Source organism: Gymnoscopelus microlampas (assembly GCF_963454915.1).
Source record: "Gymnoscopelus microlampas genome assembly, chromosome: 4".
In the NCBI taxonomy this organism is placed as follows: domain Eukaryota; kingdom Metazoa; phylum Chordata; class Actinopteri; order Myctophiformes; family Myctophidae; genus Gymnoscopelus; species Gymnoscopelus microlampas.
In genome coordinates, this window is record NC_139941.1 from 15,806,457 (window position 1) to 15,831,116 (window position 24,660).

General features: G+C 42.4%; 1 protein-coding gene across 1 annotated transcript in view; it reads right to left on the reverse strand.

Moving 5' to 3' along the window:
- Nucleotides 1–21,127: 21,127 nt before the first annotated feature.
- cabp7a (calcium binding protein 7a) overlaps nt 21,128–24,660 on the reverse strand; it is a 688,996-nt gene continuing 685,463 nt past the window's right edge. Inside the window, exon 6 of the mRNA XM_084054972.1 lies at nt 21,128–21,168. The gene's annotated coding sequence lies outside the window, so the exon portion shown is untranslated. The remainder of the gene's footprint in view (nt 21,169–24,660) is intronic.

Sequence of the window (24,660 nt, forward strand, 5' to 3'; positions counted from 1 at the left end):
GAAGTCCAGGGGCCAATCCCAGCACTTTTTTCAGCCTATTTATTCAGAAAACCCCAGACCACAGAAAATCCACTAAATGTTCAAAGTTAATTTTTTTTGGGGTGTAATTGAGGTCATAAAAAAATTGAATGTCACGAAACCTTTAAAATAAAGTCTTACCCAAAGCAAAAACAAACAGAGGGGACAGCCACCATCACTCATCTGTACAGTATAGAACAAAGATCACTCTATACTGTAGCTGACAGCTGCCTCATTGAAATACCTTGGCGGTGAGGATAAAAGACTTCCTAAACTTCTCGGTATTACATCATGGTAACGCTAAAAGTGCTCCTCTGGCCTTTAGTATTCTGAAAAACGTATGTTTCTATATCAGTGGTGCTCAAACTTTTTCATGTCAAGGACCCCCAAAAGTATTTGTATTTGGCCGCGGATCCCCATCTCAAAACATTTTGTTCCAGGGACCCCCAGAAGCAAAGATTTTAGTAAAAAATGTGTTTAAAATAATATATATAAAAAACGCCAAAGTGTAAAATAATGCTTTTTAGCTCAAATCAAGAAGTGACACAGATGCGTTCCAGGTCTTAATGGGTTAAAAAACGGTGCCGAGGATGACCCTCATACTGCAGTATGGTGAGTCATTTTTTCTTTTCTTTGGTACGTTGCTCTTTGGCAATCTCCAAAGAGTCGGGGGAGATACCAATAATGGAACGTGCCTTTTTGATTAGTTTATTCAGCCCGTTCCTATCTTCTGAGGTACTGCAGGGCAGGCTAATGCTCCCATCCCCGGAAAACCACTGCTTAAAATAAAACACTGGCTAAAATGCTCTGATAAAAGACACAGAGGAGTTTGCTGCTGACATTAAAAGATCTGAGTTTCCACAGGAACAAAAGTCTAGACTGGGTGCTTTTTATTTATTTATTTATTTATTTATTTGAAATGCCATCTCCTTCTATTTACAGGGCAAGATCAGAATGTTATTCACTGCCTATCTTTTCCCCACCCCTGAAAATAGCAAATCTACAATCTCACAACGTGTTGCAATGCAATGTGTTGTGAGCCTATAAATCAGCAACATTTTCGCTGCATAACACCTTTGTGCGACAAAGTTTAAAATAAGCATACTACTGGCCTTATGACTGGAACACAGTGCTATAAATCTATTCCTCTGTTTGGTCGAGTTAATGTGTTTTAAATTGAGTATTCTGTGTACGAGTATGTTGTCGTATGTCTTGCGATGTTCAACATGTGGTGTTATCTTTTGGTTGTAGTCTGTTATATTTATTTCACATGTTTTATTTCGCTTTTATTGTCATGATTAATGTTCAGGGTGTATATTTTTGCTTTTGTTGTTGTGATTAATGTTTCTAGTGGACCCCAGGAAGGCTTGCAGTGGCTAAGGCGTCAGATAATGGGGAATCCTAGTAAAACAAAAACAAATCACAATATGCTCCTAGGTCTGTATATCTCCGCTGTGTTTTTAAAGCTGTGTATCTCACAATAGGTTCCTTAACGTTCTATATCTATCTCGCAACTCTTCCCCGGGCCTTTTCATGGTGGCCTGCCCGGGTGTTTTATTAGCCTGGCTCCATGTAAAGCAATAAAAAGCAATTGCATTACACATTACAAGGAGGTACAATCAATAAATCATAACTGATTGTGTGGCAAGCGCGCACAGGCACAATGCCTTCTCGCAATCACTATATCTGTAAGCGGCATTGATGTATGTGTTGTTTCCTTTGCATGGATTTGCCTGCAATTATCTCAAGCATCCCCCTGGCAGGTGCGGACCGATGCCATAGGTCAGGGGGGAGAGGGGGGGAGGGGGGCATAATAATATTGCATAATATTGCCACGGTATCCATAAGGGAATTTATTACCAACGACACCATGCGAGTATACTGTAGTTTCAACGCTAGGGCCTCGAATCAATACTCATCATTTAGTGGAACTCATATGTGGGATGAGTAAAATGTAATTTTCACCTCCATTTGGCGGCTGGCAGACTAACAGCCTTGAGTGCGCCCCGCACACATATGGCCGCCATTAAAGTCATCTGTCCTTATAAAAAAGACCCACGGCTCTTTGAAAATGATGTAAAAATGAAGCCTCCTATAAAAATCATCTGCTTTTCCCACAGCCTCTCTCCCTTCCCTTCACGTGTAGCATATCGACCTTTGTTTGTGCGTGTACGTACATACATACATACATACATACATACATACATACATACATACATACATACATACATACATACATACATACACACACACACACACACACACACACACACACACACACACACACACACATGCGCACGCACACGCACACACGCACACACGCACACACACACACACACACACACACACACACACACACACACACACGCGTGCGTCGCGTGGGCCCTGGTTTCAAGCCCTACTGTATATTTCATAGTGTGATGGATAGTGAAAATAGCCGAGCTCACGACATCTGCTATTTTTGCTCTCTTTGAATAAAAAAAAGAAGAAAATATATCTAAAAAAATGACATGCCAAACAATAGGGACTCCAGGGCGAAAGTGGTTAAAAGTATGTATGTTGCAGTTCTGACGACATGGTCAGACCCACTGTCTTACATCATCAATTCTCAATGACAAGTCAACATGTCCGTGTGTTTCCAGAGAGAAAGTTATGCACAGTCACAGGGGACAGGAGGTCTATGATTGGTCAGTTAATTATGTCTGTCGTACAGTTTTTGTTCTTAACTTTTCAACAGTTGTGCCCCAGACTTTATACTATCCTACTATTAAATGAATACAGCTCCTCTCCAGTGGGTTGAACAATCAATGTGAAATTGCACATTGACATTGACCATTGGTATACTGTATGCAAGGAGTGAGGAAGCCGATTCTTAACTTTTCCTCAAATTAAGCAGTTTATTTGCATTTTTGCCACGGGCTGTATTCGTGGGCATCCCATTCCCTGCTGGCTATAGGATCTGTAGTCGCGGTTGCAGTTCCCCATAGCCCAGATGGACATCAGCGCTGTGATTCTATTGGTTGTTGGTTGGTTGTCAGGGTGACATTAGGTTAAGTTCTGACCTGACGTGCCCGGGGATAATAATGTTTACTAGTTTACATTAAAAAAATATGTTTTTTCTCTGCAAACTTTTTTTTTGTATCCACATCGATGCCTTCTTTGCAGTCGTAAAAAGCGTATGCACAAACAACACGATGGGATGCCTGTGCCCGTGCATGTTGTGTGTATTACGGCGCACACGGACCAATCCATCTCCCTGGAGCTAATTACAACATAACAATTAGGCACAAGGCATGCTGGTCTCAGCTGGAATTGGGTTTTAATTGGCTCACCTTAATTGGCATATTGGACTTGGAGCTGGAATTGAAGGCGGTGGGTGAGCCCACGCTGTGTGGTAGTGAGGGGAGGCTCTGTATTGCAACAGCTTGCGGACGAAGTGCGACAGACCCCTCCAGCGCACCGCTCCTCTCTCTGTCAGTCATGTGTTCCTCATTATTATTTGACTTGAGTTTGGTGCTATATATATGTGCCCCATGGCACTGGCGGTATATATATGCTCAACCTCTCTCTCGCCAGGGTTTGATTTACTGGGAGCCCATCCCTCCACTTTTCGATACCCCCCCCCCCCCCCCCCCCCCATGGTCATTCATTTTTGTTATCTTCAGTGCATGTTTTATACTTGATTCTGGACAGACTGAATTGAATTGTCCTTTTGGGAAAGTGCTGTGTTTGATTAATAATACAATTTAACAATGCAATCAAAAATGTCTGTTAATCACATTAACTCTGTTGTCCCTTGTCTTGGGCAAATTTGTCAGAAAAAGTTAACATTTTCTTGTACTGTAGGTCGGCTATTCTTCGGCGCAAGACACCCGGCGCGTATGAATCGGGCTTAACCCATTAAGGCCTGAGGTTCCGATTCTACAAATGTCTTCTGAATCCTAACAGTAACGTATCTTTCTATATGAGTGGTTCTCAAACTTGTCAAGGACCTCCAAAAGGATATGTATTTGGCCACCGACCCCCATCTCAAAATATGTTGTTCCAGGGACCCCGAGTTGCAAAGATTTGAGTTGGGGCTGGGGCGGCAGTGGCTCAGGGGTAGAGTGGCCGGGTAGAGGGAACTGGAAACCGCAAGGTTCCCAGTTCGATCCCGGGCTGGGGCGCTCCCCCAGAGTTTGTGTCGAAGTGTCCTTGAGCAAGAGCCCTAATTGCTCCCGATGAGCAGGTTGGTGCCTTGCATGGTTTCCTCCGCCATCAGTGTATGAACGTGTGTGTGAATGGGTGAATGGCACAATCAATGTAAAGTGCTTTAGATAAAAACGCTATATAAATGCACCATTTACCTTTTTTTTTGGTTAAAAAGGTTCACTTTTAAATAATATATTCAAAGATTTGCACACATTTTCACGATTAAAAAAAAAAAGCTCATAGCGCGGCACCGAGTGCCGCGCTATGAGCTTGTAGATCTGCTATTTTTGAATAGCCAAAGTGTAAAATAAATGCTTTTTAGCTCCAATAAAAAAATTGACACGGAGGCGTTCCAGGTTAACACAAGCTCTGCCTGAACGGGGAGAATTCCAAGGGAAATGGCAATGGAGAGCCCAACGCTGTATAATTTGCTCAAATGGATGCTGGAAGCGTGTTCCCCCGTGACAGCCTTTACACTGGTGTTAATGGGGTAATTTAAGCAATTTTCACAGATAGCAAGGGTTTGCTCACCAGTACACACACTTCCTTCTCTATCTCCAGGGTGAAAAGTGAGGATTTGACCTTTTCTTGTCAACAAACACCGTTTCTCTATGTGACATATTGACCCCTGTTAATCTCGTGGCGTCAACTGTAATGAAAGAGCATTTTGCAAGCACATGTTTTTTTTTAATTTTGTATTCCTTTAGGAATTTTACACTGACCGGGGTTTAAGCGTATTTCCATTTCTGCTACCCTTGCTTTTACCTCCTATCTTCTAGTGCTTGTCCAATGCACCATAGAAGGGTTCTGAGAAACTTTAACCACATTAACCCTGGCGTCCCTATTTTTTGCTTAAACGAACATTTATAAAAATATTTGGAAAGCTGCAGATCTATAAGCTAACACGTGTCGCCATGTTGACATGTGCGCTTGTAGAAAACTTTGGAAAAAACGAATAGTTTGTGTAAAATACAAGACATCAATACTCTACAGCACCTACATTCCAATGCAAAATGAGTCCTCTGGTCAAGGCAACTTTTCATTTTGATCAGTAATGGCTACAGTATTAAAGGAGTAGTTCACCCCAAAAAATACTTATTTTCTATCAAGTACACACCCCCATGAAGCCTTTGTTTTTTGTCGCATTCCTAAGCCAATAATTTGATGACCGGGTCATGACCACGATGCACTGTCAGGCTACATTAGAGCCTTAGTGCCCCGCTAGGCCAGCAGACTCTGCCGGTCATCACATTATTGGCTTAGGAATGCGACAAAACTAAAAAATGTTCATGAAGTCAAGGCTTCATGCAGGGTGTGTATACAGTTGATTAAAAATAAGTCGTTTTTTTGGGTGAACTACTCCTTTAAGCCTGATACATTTTTGAGCATTTGTATATTTTGCCCAATTGTGCTCATCTGTCATACACACAGACATTATCCACAATTTGCGACAGTAAGTCAGAAATGTATTTAATGTTTAGCAGCGGCACTGGACCTCAGCTTGCACTAAAGCTAATATAATACCATGCTGTCTTGAAATATGTAGAGTTGCCTAAAAAGCATGCTAGATTTAGAAATATCATGTTTTTATCGATTTGATCGGAACATCCTTACTTAGTTTAATGTTATATGCCTGACCGGGTCACAAAAATGACGACTTGTCAACTCAAAAAGTGGCGAGAGGCATGGAAATGTTTTCCGTTGCACGTCAGACACTTTTTACCCTGGTATCAGTGGTGTAAGTACCTTTACTCAAGTACTGTACTTAAGTAAAATTTTGAGGTATTTCTACTTTACTGGAGTATTTCCAATTTTCAGTACTTTTACTTCTACAGCACTACATCTCAAAGGCAAATGTTGTACTTTTACTTCACTACAATTATTTGAAAACTTTTAGTAACTAGTTTCTTTGTAGATTTTGATTATTATTACAAAACATACAGTAACCACTTCAGCCCTATATACATTTCGGCCATTTGAAAATAGCCGATCTACAAGCTCACAATGCGTCGCGTCGCATTGTGAGCTTGTAGATCTGCTATTTTCCAAAGATATTTATACATTTTATACATTTGAAAACTTGTGAAATGGGACATTCTGCAAAATGAGTACTTTCTACTTTTGGAACTTTAAGCACATTTTGATACCAATACTTTTATACTTTTACTCAAGTACATTTTTAATTCTGGACTTTTTCTTGTAACAGAGTATATCTACATTGCAGTATTGATACTTTTACTTTAGTTAAAAAAGTAGTACTTTTTCTATCACTGCCAGGTATAGTGACAATGTGGCATTAGACTAATCTCTCTCTCTTTTCTCTCTCCATCTCATGGATAATATTAAATGCACTCACAGGGCTCTTTCCTGGGGCTACTTTTGTCATTTCAAAAACCCACGTTTAAGAAGAAAAAATTAAACGGTCTGCATGCTCGGCCGCCTCTCACATATAGCTGTGTAAACGTCATCCTACATGCCATTAAGTTTTATGTACAATTGACTGTTAACTTGTGTAGCCGTATAGTCCTAATGTCTTTAGTAGCTATTCTAGTCGTCCCGCGACGAAAAACTACATTGACACAGGATTTCAAGAAATAATTAATTCAGCATAGAAAGAAATCTAAAACTTAGGGGGAAACAATCATGAAAACAGCTAATCCACCTCCCCCAGTGGGGGGGGAAGCCATGTCTGTTTAAAGGTATAACATGTTAGCCTGGCTCCAGCCCGTGAATCGCTAGCCACGGCCATTAAAAAAATATGTTCAGGCGATTCTGGTCTGGTGACGCTCTCATAGGAGGTCTCAGCCTCGGTTGAAAATCTGATCGACGAATCGGGATCGGGATAATCCAGTACGAACAAATCGCCAAAGAGTCTTTGAAAAAAACAACTTTGGCCACGCCCCCATCTCAGCAATCGGCTGCATTGAGAGGGCTTTCAGACTGAATAATGGAGTGAAACGAAATGAAAATTCAGGCTGAGTGTCAGGCTAATAACATGTTGCACAAAATCGTAACTTGCATTTTTGGGGTCATTATATTGTCAAAATAAATTAAAACATTTTAAAAATAGCAAAAATAGCTGGCTATAAATGGCTATTTTCGCTATTCATCGTAAAAAAAAAAAGGATAGGCTATAGGGCTTTACTTTACAAACTGTGTATGCGTGTGCGCGTCAGGGTTGCCAGATCTGCTTAGCATAATTTCCCCGCAAGATTTTATTTGAAAATAGCCAATCTACAAACTCACAACAACGCGATGCGACGCGTTGTGAGCTTGTAGATCTGCTATTTTCAAATAGCTGATGTACATGTTAAAGTACTCATGTGGCCCATAAGTCGCTTATTTTGGGCTGGTTTTCCTAGACCTGGTTGCTTGTTTCTCTCACAGAATCTGGCAACACTGGTGTGTGTGTGTGTGTGTGTGTGTGTGTGTGTGTGTGTGTGTGTGTGTGTGTGTGTGTGTGTGTGTGTGTGTGTGTGTGTGTGTGTGTGTGTGTGTGTGTGTGTGTGTGTGTGTGTGTGTGTGTGTGTGTGTGTGTGTGTGTGTGTGCGTGCGTGCGTGCGCGCGCGCGCGTGCGTGTGTGTTGCTTGTGTGGGCGGTTTCGGCTTGTGTCAGATGCAAGAAAGGGTGGCTCTAGGGAAAAAGGTTGAGAACAACTAGATTATTGGCCTCTAGGAGGGGCCATACCGTAGATTGAAGTTGATTTGAAAGGAGATTCCATCCACACATTATATGCTCTCACTCAGCCACCTGGTCAGTGTATCTGAATGTTCCTCCATAAGCCTCATACACTTTGTCTTTCCACGGGAGGCTCAGTAAAGTAAACACTTGAGTGTCGGACCACAATACCAGTTCAGGAGTTAGTGACAGAATGTACCACTGGCTGCACTGTTTCTCAACGTAGGGTCCGGGGACCACCAGGGGTCCAAATGGACCCCTTACAGGTCTGTATAACTCTGGAAATGTACCAATGGTTCCATTGGTACATTTCTCACAGTTAAATGAACACTGAGAGATTGTGGATTGGGGTCCCAGAGATAAAAACTGGTATCAAACTGGGGGTCCTTGAAATTAAAACGGTTGAGAATCACCGAAATAACCTATAATGGAACCCCAATCTACACTGCAAAACCCCCAGGGCTTATTTAACGCTGAGAGTGTACTAATGGAACCAAATGGACACGTACACTCTCTGGGTTACAGACCCAATAAGGTTCCATTTGGACCCCTGGTGGTCCCCGAACCCGACAATGAGAACCATTACTCTGGTGGAAGTGTAAGCTGCTGCCCCACACTGTGTTACGTTGTGACGCGCACCGTCCACGCCAACTTGTGATGTCACCGAGCAATGTCAAAAACGTGACATCATCAAAGCTTATAAAACTGTCCGCGATGCAGAATCAGCTCCATATATGGGCATGTTACGTTTGTGACGTCCACCGTCCACCCACACCGTTCCCATTTGGCTCCCGAGAACCACATGATTCTTCTTTTATTTTTGAGCGGTGCCAACCACTCCTACATTTGACCGTGTGTGTGTGTCTGTCCGTCCGTATGTTTGCGGACGGCCTCAACATGTTTGTGTCTGGCCTCAACAGCTGCAGCTGATTGCAAGTGCAACACAAAGATGCAACCAGTTACACTAATTAAACACGAACAGGAGTGCAACACATGCGCATAATTAACTCATCAAAGGCACCACTCACTTCACACTGGGTGTGATTTTTATTTCAGGCGTCATAAAGCAGTGTATTTTATATTTCTGTGATACTGTTATTCTGTTGTTGACGACGTTCTGCCCATTTACGGAATATGAACAATATGACCAATTCATCCAATAAATGCTGTAGCTTGGAGGTCCTTAAGAGACTGTTTACTTACAGTTATATCCGTGTATTGTATTTCACACAGAGACACCCGAGGACAGTCCGTTAAAATCGAAGCCTTTGTCATTGTCAGTTAATATAACAATTTTCTTATACAAGCAACAACTATTGCCGGTTCCTGTATCAATCACACAATTGCACGTTGCGCGTAGTTCAGTGCACTGTAGCCCATCCTGTACTGTTTTGTGTTCCAGGCATTGGCTTTTGAACACAGAAGATGGTTGTGCTATTTCTGTGCTTGGGTCTGCCCTGCTGGCTCCTTATAGAACATCTGCATCTTTCTCCCCAGGTATTTTAGGACATTCTAATGAGCCCCGCAATGCCTTGGCATTTCTGCACACAGGCACATTACAGCAGCAGCCACAGGATATAAGCCATGGGAAAAAAAACAGAAACCTGTGAAGGCTAGGAAGCTATAATGTATAGGAGAGGTGCTATATATATATATATATAGTGTGTGTGTGTGTGTGTGTGTGTGTGTGTGTGTGTGTGTGTGTGTGTGTGTGTGTGTGCGCGCTACAGTATATAGTGAGTGTGTGTGTGCGTGCTGTGCTATATATTGAGTGTGTGTGTGCGCGCGCTGTGCTATATAGTGAGTGTGTGTGTGCGCGCGCTGTTCTATATAGTGAGTGTGTGTGCGCGTGCTATACTGTACTCTATACAGTATCCGAGTGTTGGGATTTGGGCAATATGAGGCTTTTACCAAGAGGTATTTTTAAATTGTCTGACACAGCAGACAATTAGCTCTGGTCCTGAAGAATGAGTCTGCTGGGGGGCTATGAGCAGGTCATATCTTTTCTTTATTTAAATGTCACTGTGTGTGTTGAGTAAGTTACGCATTATGCGGGCAAAAAGAGCATTCACAGTGACCATTCCCCCTGACCAGTAAATGCATTCACAAATGTCAAAACTTTTAAGCTAAATGTGGGAGATATTAACATGTCTATCATGAGGGAAATAAACAGTGTGTGTGGTTACTGTACATGAATTCAGTATAGGCTTATCGAAACACAAATGCAATGTTAGGAGTGGAAAAACTAAAACAGAGTACATCAAGACAAAATGCGTATGGCAGCAATTCACCAAATTCACCACAGTAAACAATCTGTCCCATGGTCCTTTCTTTTTGGTAGCCTACTTTGTTTGAAATAAATGTACAATGTATACTATAAACGTGAATATGCTTTTTGTTTTCACACTTTTTTTACCACCTGCTTGCAAAGCGCTGGTCTAAGAGAGACTGACCTACTAGTCATCCTCAACAGATTCGCAACATGTTTTCAATCATTGGCTGTCCTGGCTGTCCTTCACTCCTTTAAGCCAATGGGGACACTTCCCCGTTTTGCCTGTCCTTTAAGCCAATGGGGAGACAGGCCGTCCTCCCATGCTATGGGATCTTACTTCCTCCCCTGTCTCTCTTCTCTCCCCCTCTCCTCCTCTTTCATTCACTCTGCTGTCAGTGTGGCCAGATTCTGCGAAATAAATAAGCAACACTGCTTGTGGCTACCCATTGGCTTAGACCTGTCTAAGCCAATGGGGAGCCACTAGCAGTGTATCCAGATTCTTCGAGACAAATCAGCAACCAGGTCTATGAAAACAAGCCGCGCACACACTTTTATACTAATATTATTTATTTGATGTAATCTCACAGGTGTTGTTTTTTTAGAACTCCATATTGTTCTCTGTCGGTACAGCTGAAAGCGAACACACTCATTTGTCATATTGATGAGTTAATACTTCCTGTTTTTTGGCCGGTATTTCAAACCACAGTTCTGGGGATACATGGACCAAATGTATGTCCAGCTCGGTTTGGAGAGGCGTGCTTGTATTTTCTTCAACTTCAAAACATTTCCTATAGCAGTGCTCTCATCCTTTTCTGGATGAGGGCCAATTTGAAAATATGTAGTGTGCAAGGTCATTCACGCTTTTATTTCCATCACGTTTATATACTGTAACTCTGGGCTCGGTAAGAAAAGATCTCCCATCTCCAAGTGGTGCAAAATTCAGCTGCTAGACTCTTAAACAATTCAAAGAAATGCGTCCCTATCGCACCCATCCTAGCCTCTCTTCTCACTGGCTGCCTGTGGGTTTTACAATTGATTTTAAGATTTTACTGATGACTTTTAAAGCCTTGCCGGGCCAGGCTCCTTGTTACATTTGAGATTATTCTGCTTCTGAATGAGCCAGAGCTCAGCGTGAGATCCTCAGATATCGGGCCCTCTTGGTTGTTCTTAAAACTTGCCAGGGGCGGTCTGGGTTTTGCTGCTCGGGCACCTTATCGTAAGCGTTGGAACGCCCTGTTTGAAGATCTAGCACTATCAGACAGTGTCTTCCTTCAAATCACTTCTGAAATCCTGCTTTTATTATCGAGGGTTTGTTCAAGGGTGCAACTCGATTTAATCGAATATTAAAAAATATCGATAGTCGATAATACAATTATCGATTAGTAATTGATCCCTCCTTTGAGCATGTTATTGCTTTATTGATGAAATGTTTAAATTATTTTTTAAACAAATTCCAAAATAGTGAAGGTAGCCAATCTACAAGCTCTCAACGTGTCACGATGCAACACGTTGTGAGCTTATATATTATCAATTTTCATTTGTTTTGCACAACACCATTGTGTGACTAAGTATAAAACGACGCTTAAGTGGTTAATTTAATCGTTGACATATCAACGATTACATTTTTTTTTTTAAATTCTTGATTAATCTATTCATTGAAAAGGTAATCAGTACAATAATTGATAAGACAATAATCAATAGTTTCTCCCAACTTTGGAACGCCCTACTTGACAATTTAAGACTAGCAAAGTCTTCCTTCAAATCCCTTCCGAAAACCTACTTTTGTATGGAGGCTTTGTCGTCATGTTTATGTCATTGCCTCTCTTTTATCCGTGCTTATCTCTTTTTATGCCTTTTTTATGCTCTATTTGTTTTTATTTTATGTTGTGTTCATTTTATCTTTATTGTTACGGTTGTAATTTGTATCTTGTTTTTGTGAAGCACTTTGTAAATCTGTTTTGTTAAAGAGCTATACAAATAATGTTTATTATTAAACCCTAGAGGGCTTAATAATGCTTCTGGGGTCCCTAGAACCTTTTTATGAAAACGTTTTAGAACCACTGATATCGTTGCTGTCCGGCAGAAACCAGCTAACTACATTTTGGCGCTTTTGTATTTTTTTCCATAAATCAGGGCCATTGAACACCCTTTACGTCTGTGTGTTGGTAGAAAAAATATTGAACCAATGAAAAGCATTAAAAAGCGCTTCTGACAAAACCAGCTAACTCCATTGGATACTCAAACTTTCTGCTAAACCAGCTAAGTTCACCAAAGGGGGGTGGAGTTAGCTGGTTTAGCTGACTCCAGGCTCCACCCCCTTTTGACCTCCAACCTCATTGTGAGCTTGGAGGTCCATTCAGCTGTTCTTATCAATGATGAACAAAACCTCCTAACTCCAGAATTTTTTCATTTCCTGAAAAATGAACATTTTGGAGTTAGCTGGTTCCTGCCGGACAGCAGAGATATATATTTAGTTCCAGGGACCCCCAGAAGCAAAGATTTGAGTTATAAATGTTCGCTTTAAAAAATATATATCTTCAAAGATTTGCTCAAATTTTCATGACTTTAAAAAAAAAAAAATAGCAGATCTACAAGCTCATAGCGCGGCACTCGGTGCCGCGCTACGAGCTTGTATATCTGCTATTTTTGAATAGCCAGAGTATAAAATAATGGTTAAAGTGATTGCTTTCCCCGGTCTTAACGGGTTAAGGTGAAATGAAATTGCAGCCAATTTAAATTGAGGTGAGATATGACCTGTGTATGTTGTATCTGTTCCCATACCGGCCAGTGCATGTGATAAAAATCCGTATTTACAGTGCAGTTCTCAAGAACAAAATGAATTAGATGTTTGTGTGATGCATTGCAGAGGCACACAGCCAAACGCACCATTTGGAGACCTCAGACATATAACATAGCTCTTACCTCCATATCGTCTCTATCGGGTGTAAACCTCATATGTCCAAAACTGTTACATTTCAGGATTCAAATTCAAAAGCATCAAAACTTTTGCTACTTTTGTGTGGCGCTGTAGTATGATCAAGTAGGGGCGTTAATTTACAAAAAAAAACACAAAACGTTAAAATATGGAGTTAAGAGGTTTCTGCCCGACAACAACGATACATAGCTCCAGAAGTGCTTTAACCCTTTAAGGCCGGGAAGCAGATCTACAAGCTCATAGCGCGGCACTATGAGCTTATAGATCTGCTATTTTTTTGGAAAAATGTGTGAAAATCTTTTGTATACATTTTTAACTCAAATCTTTGCTTCTGGGGGTCCTTGGAACAAAATATTTTTAGATTGGAGGGGGTCCGCGGACAAATACATCTTATTTTGGGGGTCCTTGACATGTTTGAATGAAAACCATTGATAATATTGCAACATAAGTAAAAAAAAAAAAAAAAAAAGAGAAAAAGAAAAACTGTTAGGATATAGAAGACATTTGCAGACATTTTCACGATAAAAAATAAATGAATAGCTGATCTACAAGCTCGGTGCCGCGCTATGAGCTTGTATATCTGCTATTTTTATATAGCCAAGGAAAACTTAAAATGACACACAGATGCGTTCCCGGTCTTAATGGTTTAATGGGGAAAAACGACTCATTGTTTGAACACCATTTTCACATTAGCCAGCGTGCGGAATTAATCTTGTGGATTGCACCCGCAGCACTAAGCTGTTCAAACTGTGTTATCAACACCAAGGTCATTGAACGTAATGGAGCATTGTCGCAGAAGGACCGAAAACTCACATTTCACTGGTATCTGAGATCAATCTTTTTTTTTTTTTTTTTACAGCAGGATACATTTTTTTTCCCAGATAATTAGAGCAGTGGCTCTCCCAAAACGCTGCGCTGCGGCGCACTGGTGTGACGCGAGACAAGACCAGTTTGTGCCCTGGCATTTTGTTACAACCACACGTTAGCGCAAACAGTTATGAGTTATGTTTCTTAATTTCACTGTGTCAATACTTTGTGCACGCTCGTTTTCCCGATAGGCACAGTCACATTCTATACCCTCAAAATATAGAATTCAACCACTTTCAACCTGGCAGCCATCTTTTGATCATGCAATTATAGGCAACATTCTTCAATACATTTTTTTGTTCCCCACGAATTTTCGAAAGCAGCAAAAATAGCGGATTTTCATTACTCTGTGTCGCATCGTGACACGTAGTGAGCTTGTAGATCGGCAATTTTCCATATGAATACCTTCAGATGTTGACTTTCCCATTGGCGTGCCTTCATGGGCACAGAAAGCTTGAAATCCACCGACTTAAGAGACGTATACGGCATAATTCTGCAATAAACAAAAGGAAAACGCTGAATGCATGCGGTAAAGCTGTTCGTGCATACATGGCCACTATTTTGCTGGGAGTTAATGCTCGCCCCATAACGGCCTGTGTAGATGTTGTTCCTCCACTAGCATCATGATATCCGTTACGCTGTTGCTCTCAAAGCCTACTTTGAAAATCCCCTTCACAAGGAAAGATGATGGTGATGAGTTATGGGGACTGGCTGCTTTTAGCTTTTTAATGGCCCCAAGAGCAAGGGATGGTGTGAGCCCCGGCGTCTGTGTGGCACCGTGATTCATACGCTGCTCTTATCGGCTTAAACGGAAACATCAGCTTGAATGAATTTTTACCGCCTATTGCTCAATACCTCTGAGGATGTTATGCAAGAAATATCATAATCTGCTGTAATACCAAGCATCAGTCACATCAAGATTTTTGCTCTTTGCAAAGGCTCTTCCTCTCTCTCTCTCTCTCTCTCAGCTCCAGTTTGCTGTGCCATCATTCGAGCTTCCGAGCTGTCCAAGCCAACATCGGGACTTGTCTGGTGAATACGACCGGCCCATAAATAAATGCATCCGTCTTTCTCTGCGAGAAACCCCACTGAGGACTGTCACCTTAGAAATGCATTATGAATCGGGGAATTCATAAATATTTGGTGAGACAACACATAGCGAGGCAATCCGGGGATAGGGGAGAGGAGCTGAGCCTGAGAAAGCATCTTAAAAAAAATATGACATCCAGTCGAAAACGTTGCATTTCCCGACAGTTTTTCCGGGAGTGCATCCCGATTCAAAAAAGACTGTTTGACCACATGAACCATAATGTCCTCTATTCTGGGCATGTCATAATGGGCAAAACATTCGGCAAAAACAGGTGAAAGACATGCCAAAAAATAGCTTTGATTTTTCCGAAAGCTCACAATGCGTCACGTTGAAGTGAAGAGATTTGGTGTAGAGCAGTGGTTCTCAAACCAGTGGTCCGGGGACCACCAGTGGTCCTTGAGGGGGCTCCAGGTGGTCCCCAGCTAAATGATGGAGAGTTGGTAACCAAATGAACCCTTATAGATCTTTAACTCTTGAGAGCGTAAAATGAAACCAAATGGACCCTTACGGGTCCATTTGGTTTCATTTTACGCTCTCAAGAGTTAAAGTATTGTTAAACATCTGCTTTACTTAATTAAACAAGTGTTATTTTGATGAACGTTTGCCTGTTATCTCTCCTATTGATCCCACATCAATACAACATGGAATTGTGGCCAAAATCTTATCCAACGATTAACCAAATATTCGACGTTTAGAGTCTGAGAGGCTAACTCTCATCAAACGGTGGTCGGTGGCTCCAAATGCCGAATAAATAATGGGCCTTGATATGAAAAGGGTTGAGAATCACTGGTGTAGAGGGAAAAAAGGGAGGAGGCCAAGCATAGACCCCTGGGGGAACGCCCGGTCAATAAAGTATAGGGTTAAATTTCATCGTCGTGTGGTTTTCGTCGGGTCGGGTCTGACGCGGTGAAAGCCAAATGCGTCTCGTGAGTTAATCATGGTCGTTGGCTTGTAGATCAGTTACTTTGGGTAAGCGACACCGCCGCGTGATGGAGTATAATCCATTTTTAGCGGCTTTGGCGGCCCGGCTATACCCTTGGCAGTCTGCGGATTACAAATAACGTCTCCCCCCCACCACAGTGAAACACCACCGGTGTCAAATCAATGGCCTCTCGTAAACAAAAGGGGCGAGGCTGGAGGGTTTGAATAGCTGAGCCATGCAGGCATTGGGGGGGGGGGGGGGGGGCTTGGGAGGGATGGTCTTGAGAGGATCTGCTTAATTTACGCCTGGTTGCGGAGCAGTGTCGCAGCGCGGGACATCGCCGATCCACAAGCTCGGGACGCGTCGCGTCGCAACAACGCGCTGTAGAGCTTGTGGATCGGCTATAGTTTTCTTGTCGCGCAGCACCGCCGCGGAACCAAGTATAAATCAGCCTATGGAGGTAATGGATATGCCAGACAGAGGTGGAGGGAAGATCCAGGTCATGGTGTCTGCTGAGAGGCACATCGAGGCCAGCAGCGGCACGTCTCAGCACCCCCCCCCCCCCCCCGTCAGCCCGTGGGTGAATATATTAGCTTAATGAAATAGCATGGCGCGTGCTGGCACGGATTGTAAATTTGCCAGCGGCAGGCAGCATCCACAGTCCCGCGTGTGCTGCGCGGCGGTGATAAAGTGGCTCCTCACTGGCGGTACGAGGGCCACATAAAAGGGGCCTCAGTTCGTGTAATCGACACCATATATCCAAACCTCACACTTCTAGGACATGGGGCCCTAAATTACTCGAAGGCGTTCTTTCTGCATTTCTCCCTTCTCTCTCACAAAAGATAATGATGACAGGGGGGGGGCGGGGGGAAAGCACTTATGCACCGCATCAGACTCGCTTATTGTTAAGCCTTTGCACTAATGGCGGGGCATACACTACAGCAAAAGCCTTTGGGTTAAAAAAAAAAAAGAAATGTTTAGCGAGTGTTTGAAGTGGGTTGCTGTCTGCGATTCTTTATGCAAAAAAAGCACCGAAAAATACATGAAGCAAAATCTCCTTGAGCTGTCCTTGAACCTTCCTATACGTTGCGAGATGTTAGACAATGTAATAATCCATAGATAGACTGAGAAAAGTGTATGACGTGTATTAAACCAATGGCATTGAAGCGAGACAGTGAAAGGTATTGTTTGGCCACGTTTCCAATACTAAACCCGAACCAAACCCGCACCCTAACCCTAACCGCACACGGATGCCACATAGTCGGAGAAAAGGTCTGTCGGATTAACGCATGCCTCCCGTTTGGCCATTGCTGCTGGACATTGCTCCTTGCCGTGGTGCCCTGAATATAAAGTTGAAGCAGCGATCCATACGTTTTATGTCCTTCCGACAGAGAGGGGTAATTGTACCTGTAACACATCAGAGAATTTCAATTTCAGAACGCTCTTGTTTTTACGTCATAAAGCACGAATGGTCAGAGTGGATACTCGTTCTCATCTTTCAAAATAACGTTCATTCATCCCATGTGCAGTACATGTTGTAGATGGTGTTGAATAGGATTGTACCATGGGACTTTACCTATATGTGCTGTGTTGGTAACTTTTTAAATGAATTGCACGTCATACATATTGGGGTTTACATTTGTTTGTTTGTTAGTTTTGTTAGCTTTTATGTTTCTTAGATAGGCTTTATGTTTTATGTTGCACTGCAAGTAGCTGAGGGGGAACAGTATTTTATTTTATGTATGTATGTAAGTACATAAGGAAAGTGACAAAGTGATTCTGATTCTGATGACTGTCTAGAGCGGTGGTTCCCAAACCTTTCTGGATCAGGGGCCCACTTGATCTCAAAAGTGTCCGCGGCCCACCCATCTGGCCACTTAAAACACGGCAATGGCTGCAGCGTTTTCAGTGGTCAGATGGATGGGGCACGTGCATTTTATATTTCAATGAAATGATCAATCAATTGTATTCTGACTTGGGTCAATGGAACAAGCTGGTCCCAACCTTATCCAAAGTGCATTCACCCATTCACAATCACACAGACGGCAGAGGAAACCACGCAAGGCACTTAGGGTGTGTGTGTGTGTGTGTGTGTGTGTGTGTGTGTGAGTGTGAGTGTGTGTGTGTGTCTTGCTAAAGGATCAGACGTTTCAACACTAACGTGGGGGGAGCTGCTTGGGAATCGAACCGGGAATTCCCCTTTTCCGAGTCACTGCCGCCCCTTTCGTGCCAGAGATACCCCAGCACCAGCATTCACACTGTGAAGCTCTGTCAGCTACCAACCAATCTGGGAACCCATTCAGTAAAAAATAAGGAGGGAAAAAAAAGGGGGTGACAGTTTTGTCCTTAAGTTTTTGCCTCTGGAGGCACCACCTCTTTTTTGGGGTAGAAACCGGAACCTGTTTTGGACTTTAAGGCAGTGGTGCTGACAGATTCAGCTGTTTGCAGAATCAGTCTTGTGAGATTAGCTACCAAACAGAGGGCATATAAAGGAGAGCGTTAACTGTAACCAGCTGATGCTTGTTTTCTCAATCATCACTATCTGCCTACCGACCAAACTGCTCGACCCCGCCCAGCGTGCCACTCAGTGGCCAATGAAAGCAGCCTTGTGACTTCTGTCATAATACTGCAAGTGGTTTGCCGTTATTATAGCATATAAGTGTATTTGAATTGTCTGCAGAGATTTTCCCTGGGTACTGCTGCAGCATATTAAGGTTTAAAAACCTTGGCCACAACGAGGAAATGTGGAGCCAGGATCAATAGCCATGCAGTTTCATGCTACTTATGCAGTATTTGCTTTAGTGCTGCTTAATTGGCTTAATGAGCTTCGGAATTTCATAATTAACCCTGGAGTCCCTGCGGGGTCATCAGTAGAAACGTTAAATCATCAGCACATTGGGGAACGTGCTGTCTTAATTGAACCAACTGGGTGGGCTTGATAAGAGGCACGGCCACACGCCGAGGCGTCACGCTAGTTGCATTAAGGCTTGAATTTAACCACTTAAACCCTATATACTTCGTCGACTGGGGTCCCTCATCATGGCTCTATACTAAGTATGCTCTTTGTTGCCCTCAAAACAAAATCTCTTTGTTGTGAAAGCCACCTAGAGCCACCTCGTGCCTTTTTGACAAAGACGTCATACTAGATTCTGCCCGCTGTACCAATTACAACTGCAACTAGCAATTATAATTCACAGCGACTCACAGACACGAGCCTTTGTGTCAAAAGTCAAACACCAGTTGAAGCCACAAACTCCCGAGAGAAAACAGAAAATACGCGATAGATTGGCCATGAATTGATAAATCACGGCTGTCACCTTGATCCGTAGGCAGACAGCTGTATACTCGTGTGTGTGGAGCTGGCTTTCCCTTTGGACGGCCTTTGGCACCTTCAGGGAATTTCTTCCTATTCGGTGGGAAGCGTGTCCTTCGCCTGCGCCCACCTTGTGCACGTCGTCTCTAATGATATCCCGGGGGAGACCGCAGTCACGCTCCTCCTCGCCATAAAATAGGGGGAGGGGGGGGGACCGCTCAGTGCTTTATCACTACCTCACCCCAAAGACATCGAATGTCGGATTCCTTATTTAGACGCCTGCATTCAGCGGGAATGGAAAAGGCACTTCCGGCGTTCCAACGGCAACAAAGCCTTTGTTTGAATATAACATCACTGCCGTGACCCGAATTGCAGAGTCGGAGCAATGGCATATTTATGAATCTATAAAGCCCATTCATGATTTAAATGGCTTATGTGTGTGTGTCGCGGTGTCTATTATTCCAGAGTGTTTGGAGGCAGCGGGCGCGTATTGCCTTGACACGTATTCTTTTATGGTAAGAAGAGAGCAGGGTTGCAGCTTTTCTGCAGAGAGTGGCCCTGAGCAAAGCAACTTGACGGTCTGTTCACAACGTGAGGTGTGTCCTTGCCTCTTGTCAACCCAGAAACTCTGCAGGAATGCAGCAGGAATCGCCCCTGTAGAAGCCAAAGTGATTGCTAGCTTCCTTTAAAACAGGGCCAAATGCTGTTCTTGAGTTGATTAGAGTTGATTATGTTGTGTTTCTGTGTCACCGCTCTGTCCGCTCGTGACTCTCGAGTGAGTTGTTGAAGAGCTGTTCAGGTTGGATTAAATGTTCAGGCCTGTTGAGGACTCTGATGATTAAATTATTACAAATATATATATATTTTAAATGATAATAATAATCCTATAATATTATACAACTGTAGAATTGAAGCACAATAATGAATTATTTTGGTTCAAACTCACACATTCAAATGTGCTCTTGAGTGAGTCTACAGTAGATTCTGTTCTTACCCAAGAACCAGTGGTGGACAGTAAGTATTGAGTGCTGTACTTAATGGGTTAAAATGCTGCATTTGTAACCTTTGAGAACCTGTCTGTATTTCGGGCTGAACCATGTGACATGGTTGCATACTATACTTATACAACACAATTCATCTGCAGTCCACAGGGCTCTATTGATAACTACAAGGACACAAATATACACATTATACTGTATAATTACTGTATGACATACAGTGACTAGCTATTTTACTCAGGAAAAGTAATGAGTTACTAGTTACTTATTACTCCTTTAAAAAGTAATACTATTATATTACATATTGTATTACTTTTGTGCATGTCGCACGCTCAAAGAGAACAGATCTGCAAGCTAACAGCATGTTGCATTGCAACATGTTGATATAGCTTATAGATCTGTTCTTTCTGCGCATTGTGACAAACCCCTACTTTCATACTGGGACAATTGTTTTCAAATGTTTCAAATACTTTCAAGAATAACAAAAAAGAAGCTTATAGAAGCTTATATAAGAGAGCTTGTATATCTGCACGTTTCTTTTATAGCCAACGTATAAAATATGGATAAAGTTAAAATGAGAGTGATGCTATATTAACACATTTTGCTGGAGACCCCCTGGAACCACCCCAAGGACCCCTGGGGGTCCCCGGACCCTACTTTGAGAACCACTCAGTTACACTACTTACTGTATTACAATAAGCTACTAATATTACAGTAGTGTATAACTAATTACTGCCCAACACTTTCTTTGGTCGTGACACAAGTGTGTGCAACGACAATATTCCAGAATAACATGCTGTGAAATCAATAGGCTCTATGCACAGCAGCCATAATTTCCACGACCCCCATAACTCTGAGAGTGTACAAATGGAACCAAATGGATCCTTGGAACCCCCTCAAGGAACCATGAGGAACGCTTTGAGACCCACTGGTGTAGCTGAGTGTTTCCAGTGAGGCCAACATGCACAATATCAGCACCCTGACTCTGTTTGACCAGAATGGAACATAGCCTTCATTAGTATCATCGGTAACACCTGTGAATTTCTTGCTGTGCCTCAAGCCTATTTGCTTTATCTTTTTATTTGGTAAACACTCTGGCCAAGGTCTGCACTTAACAAAGATGAAGGACTTGGTTCAAGGAGGTGATTCGCCTAAACTGGCTACTTGGGGAAACCCGTTACACTACTTGTCCCACATGTGAGTGTCTGCACACAGTCTACAGTAATGTAGCCTCGTTGAAAAGCAGCTGTGAGTTAACCCATTAAGACCTGAGACTGATTCTGCAAATGTCTTCTGAATCCCAACAGTTTTCTGAAAATACCAATGTTTCTATATCAGTGGCGCTCAAACTTTTTCATGTCAAGGACCCCCACAATGATATGTATTTGGCTGTGGACCCCCATCAAAATATGTTGTTCCAGGGACCCCCAGAAGCACAGATTTGAGTTAAAAATATTCGCTTTAAAATAATATAATATTCATTTGCACAAATGTTCTCGATTTTTCAAAAATAGCAGATCTACAAGTTCGTAGCGCGGCACTCGGTGCCGCACTATGAGCTTGTAGATCTCCGTTACTTCCCCCCATTGAAGGCAGCAGGTGATAGTGTGTCTTCGGTACGCTCGCTCATGTCTGTACAATGACTCGTGTCCACATCCCCTGCCATTAGTTCTTAGAGTCGCTTCATGCAGAGCTGGTCTGGCAGCTTTATTAAATTCATTGCAGTCCAGTTGGGGATTAAGTTTTCACTGAACCGCACGTTTCAATTTCAACAGTCACACCATGTGCACTTCACTTATTATTTCCAAACAATGGCCTTTAGTTTGAGGGCGGTCAAAGCTACAGTAATATTTATCGGCAGCACAATTGATGGGTTTGCAATATTGTGTGAGAGTATAGTCGGTACAGCTGCCGCGAAAGGACTTAAAATGGTGGGCCTAATGAAAAGGGACAACCCCCGTCACAGGAACAGATGGGTTTGGTCTGTGCGTTCTTCCAAATAAAGAGGAAGAGGGATGTATTTATTTGTTTGCCAGTAACATATGGCTGTTATTAGTTGCATGTGCGCCTTGTGCGACAGACAAACATCAGGAAAGCCACAATACTTGGAAATCTCAGTGTAATGGGAGATGTTCTTAGAGCCTGTGTGAACCAGTCTGAGTTCAAAACAGACAGTGGTGGAAAGTAAATGATAATAATAACTTCTACCAGAAAGTAGTTCCTGACTAACAGGAAGAGCAACTCCCTGATAAAGATTACTGCCTGTTTACTCAGCCAGTCCATTGAGATGGCTGTGTAATAGACGTCAACTTTTCCCAAACAAGAGAACACAAACGAAACTTAACTGTTGGCTCGACAGAAATTCATAATTTATTTAAAGCCAAATTCAGCTACTACGTCTGTGAACTTCCCGACAGTGCAGCCGAGAATCCAGCACAGATGGTTTTGCGAGGGATGGGGAGCGCTTGTTTTCCTTACAAGCCCCGCCTGAAGCCCCTCAGTCACTCATCGTCCTACACGGGCGGTGCTTAGAAGCCCCGCACGGCCAGGGCTTGTAAGGAAAACAAGTGCTCCCCTTCCCTTGTTCAGCTACAGATACGCTGGACCACTGTAGAAAGTAGTAAAATAACGCACCTGCGATTGATATAAGCTGATCTATGAGTACGTTATAGTGTCTTTTATCACGTCTACTAAACGGAAACCAGCCAATCAGAATCAAGGATTGGGAGCATCCGTTTTAGAAGTACATTTACTCAAGCACTTAAGAACAATTTTGAGGTACATTTTCTTTACTTGAGTATTTCCATGTTTCGTTACTTTATACTTCTCAGAGACAAATATTGTACATTTTCCTAGTCACTGTGAAGATTTAGATTATTATTACAAAATGCAATTAAGCCCTATTTTATCAAATCTAGCTACAAGCTCACAACGTATGGCATCGCGACACAATGTGTTGTATCTGCTATTTTTGTTTAACTTTGACAAAGGACTTTTACTTGTAACAGACTGTTTCTTCAATGTGGTATTGCTACATTTTAAGATGTATACAGTATATATAACAGAGTACTTTTTCCACCACTGAAAACGGAGAGGAAAAGTCGCTTATTTCAACTTAGGGTATCATTTAACTTTGTTCAGACTGTACAGAGAACTGGTTCAGTGTCAGTGTCATCTCCAGGCGGCCTGACAACCACTCTCTTTGGTGATGCACATGACAGCAGCCTCAATTATTCAACTGCCTCAGCTACACATTTCTCCATTTCAGAGGAAAAAATATTGCAATTGTCGTTCCTCAGAGTAAAAAAAATGGACAAACCAGCTACATCTTCAGTTACATCTTGTAGCTGGAGATGTAATCATAGAGATTGCACTTAACCCTTTAAGACCGGGAACACATCTGTGTGTCATTTTTTTAGATTTCTTTGGGCTATTCCCAGCTGCAAATCTTTGAATATATATATTAATATATTCATATAAATGATTTACATTTGTAACTCAAATCTTTTCTTCTGGGGATTCTACAAATGTACAAAAAAAACATCTCAAAATATGTTGTTCCAGGGACCCCCCAGAAGCAAAGATTTGAGTTAAAAATGTAAAAAAATATATATATTCAAAGATTTGCACACGTTTTCACGATTAAAAAAAATAAATAGCCAAAGAATGACAGATATCCGTTCACGGATTCAGTGGGTTAAAGGGACGATTATCATAGGTTACTGTAAAAGGTAGCAGCACTCCAACCAACACAATTGGCCGTGTTCACGGGTGGGAAAACCACAGGGGAGGAGGTTTTCTGTCAGGTTGTGGCGTCTGTTCAGAAGGGAGCGGAAATGAAAGGATAGCATGCTCCTCTACGTGCTTTACATCATTGGTGGAAAGTAACGCATCGACGCGCGTTGTGAGCTTGTAGATCGGCTATTTTTGAGCGGTGCCAACCACTCCTACATTTGACCTTGTGTGTGTGCCTGTATATTTGCGGACGGCCTCAACATGTTTGTGTCTGGCCTCAACAGCTGCAGCTGATTGCAACACAAAGATGCAACCGGTTACACTAATTAAACACAAACAGGAGTGCAACTCATGCGCATAATTAACTCATCAAAGGCACCACTCACTTCACACTGGGTGTTTTTTTAATAACCAAAGTATAAATAGGGTTAACGAGGTTAAACTGATTTTCATGTTATATTAACTAATTCTGCTGGGGACCCGCCTGGATCACACTCAAGGACTCCTAGGGGTCCCCGGACCTCACTTTGAGAACCACTGGTCAACACTCTCCCCTGAACAACAGTAAGGGTCAGCAGGGAAAAGGACTCCACACTTAGAGGGAAATGTCATGATGGCTAAACTGGGTAGTGTAAAGTAAC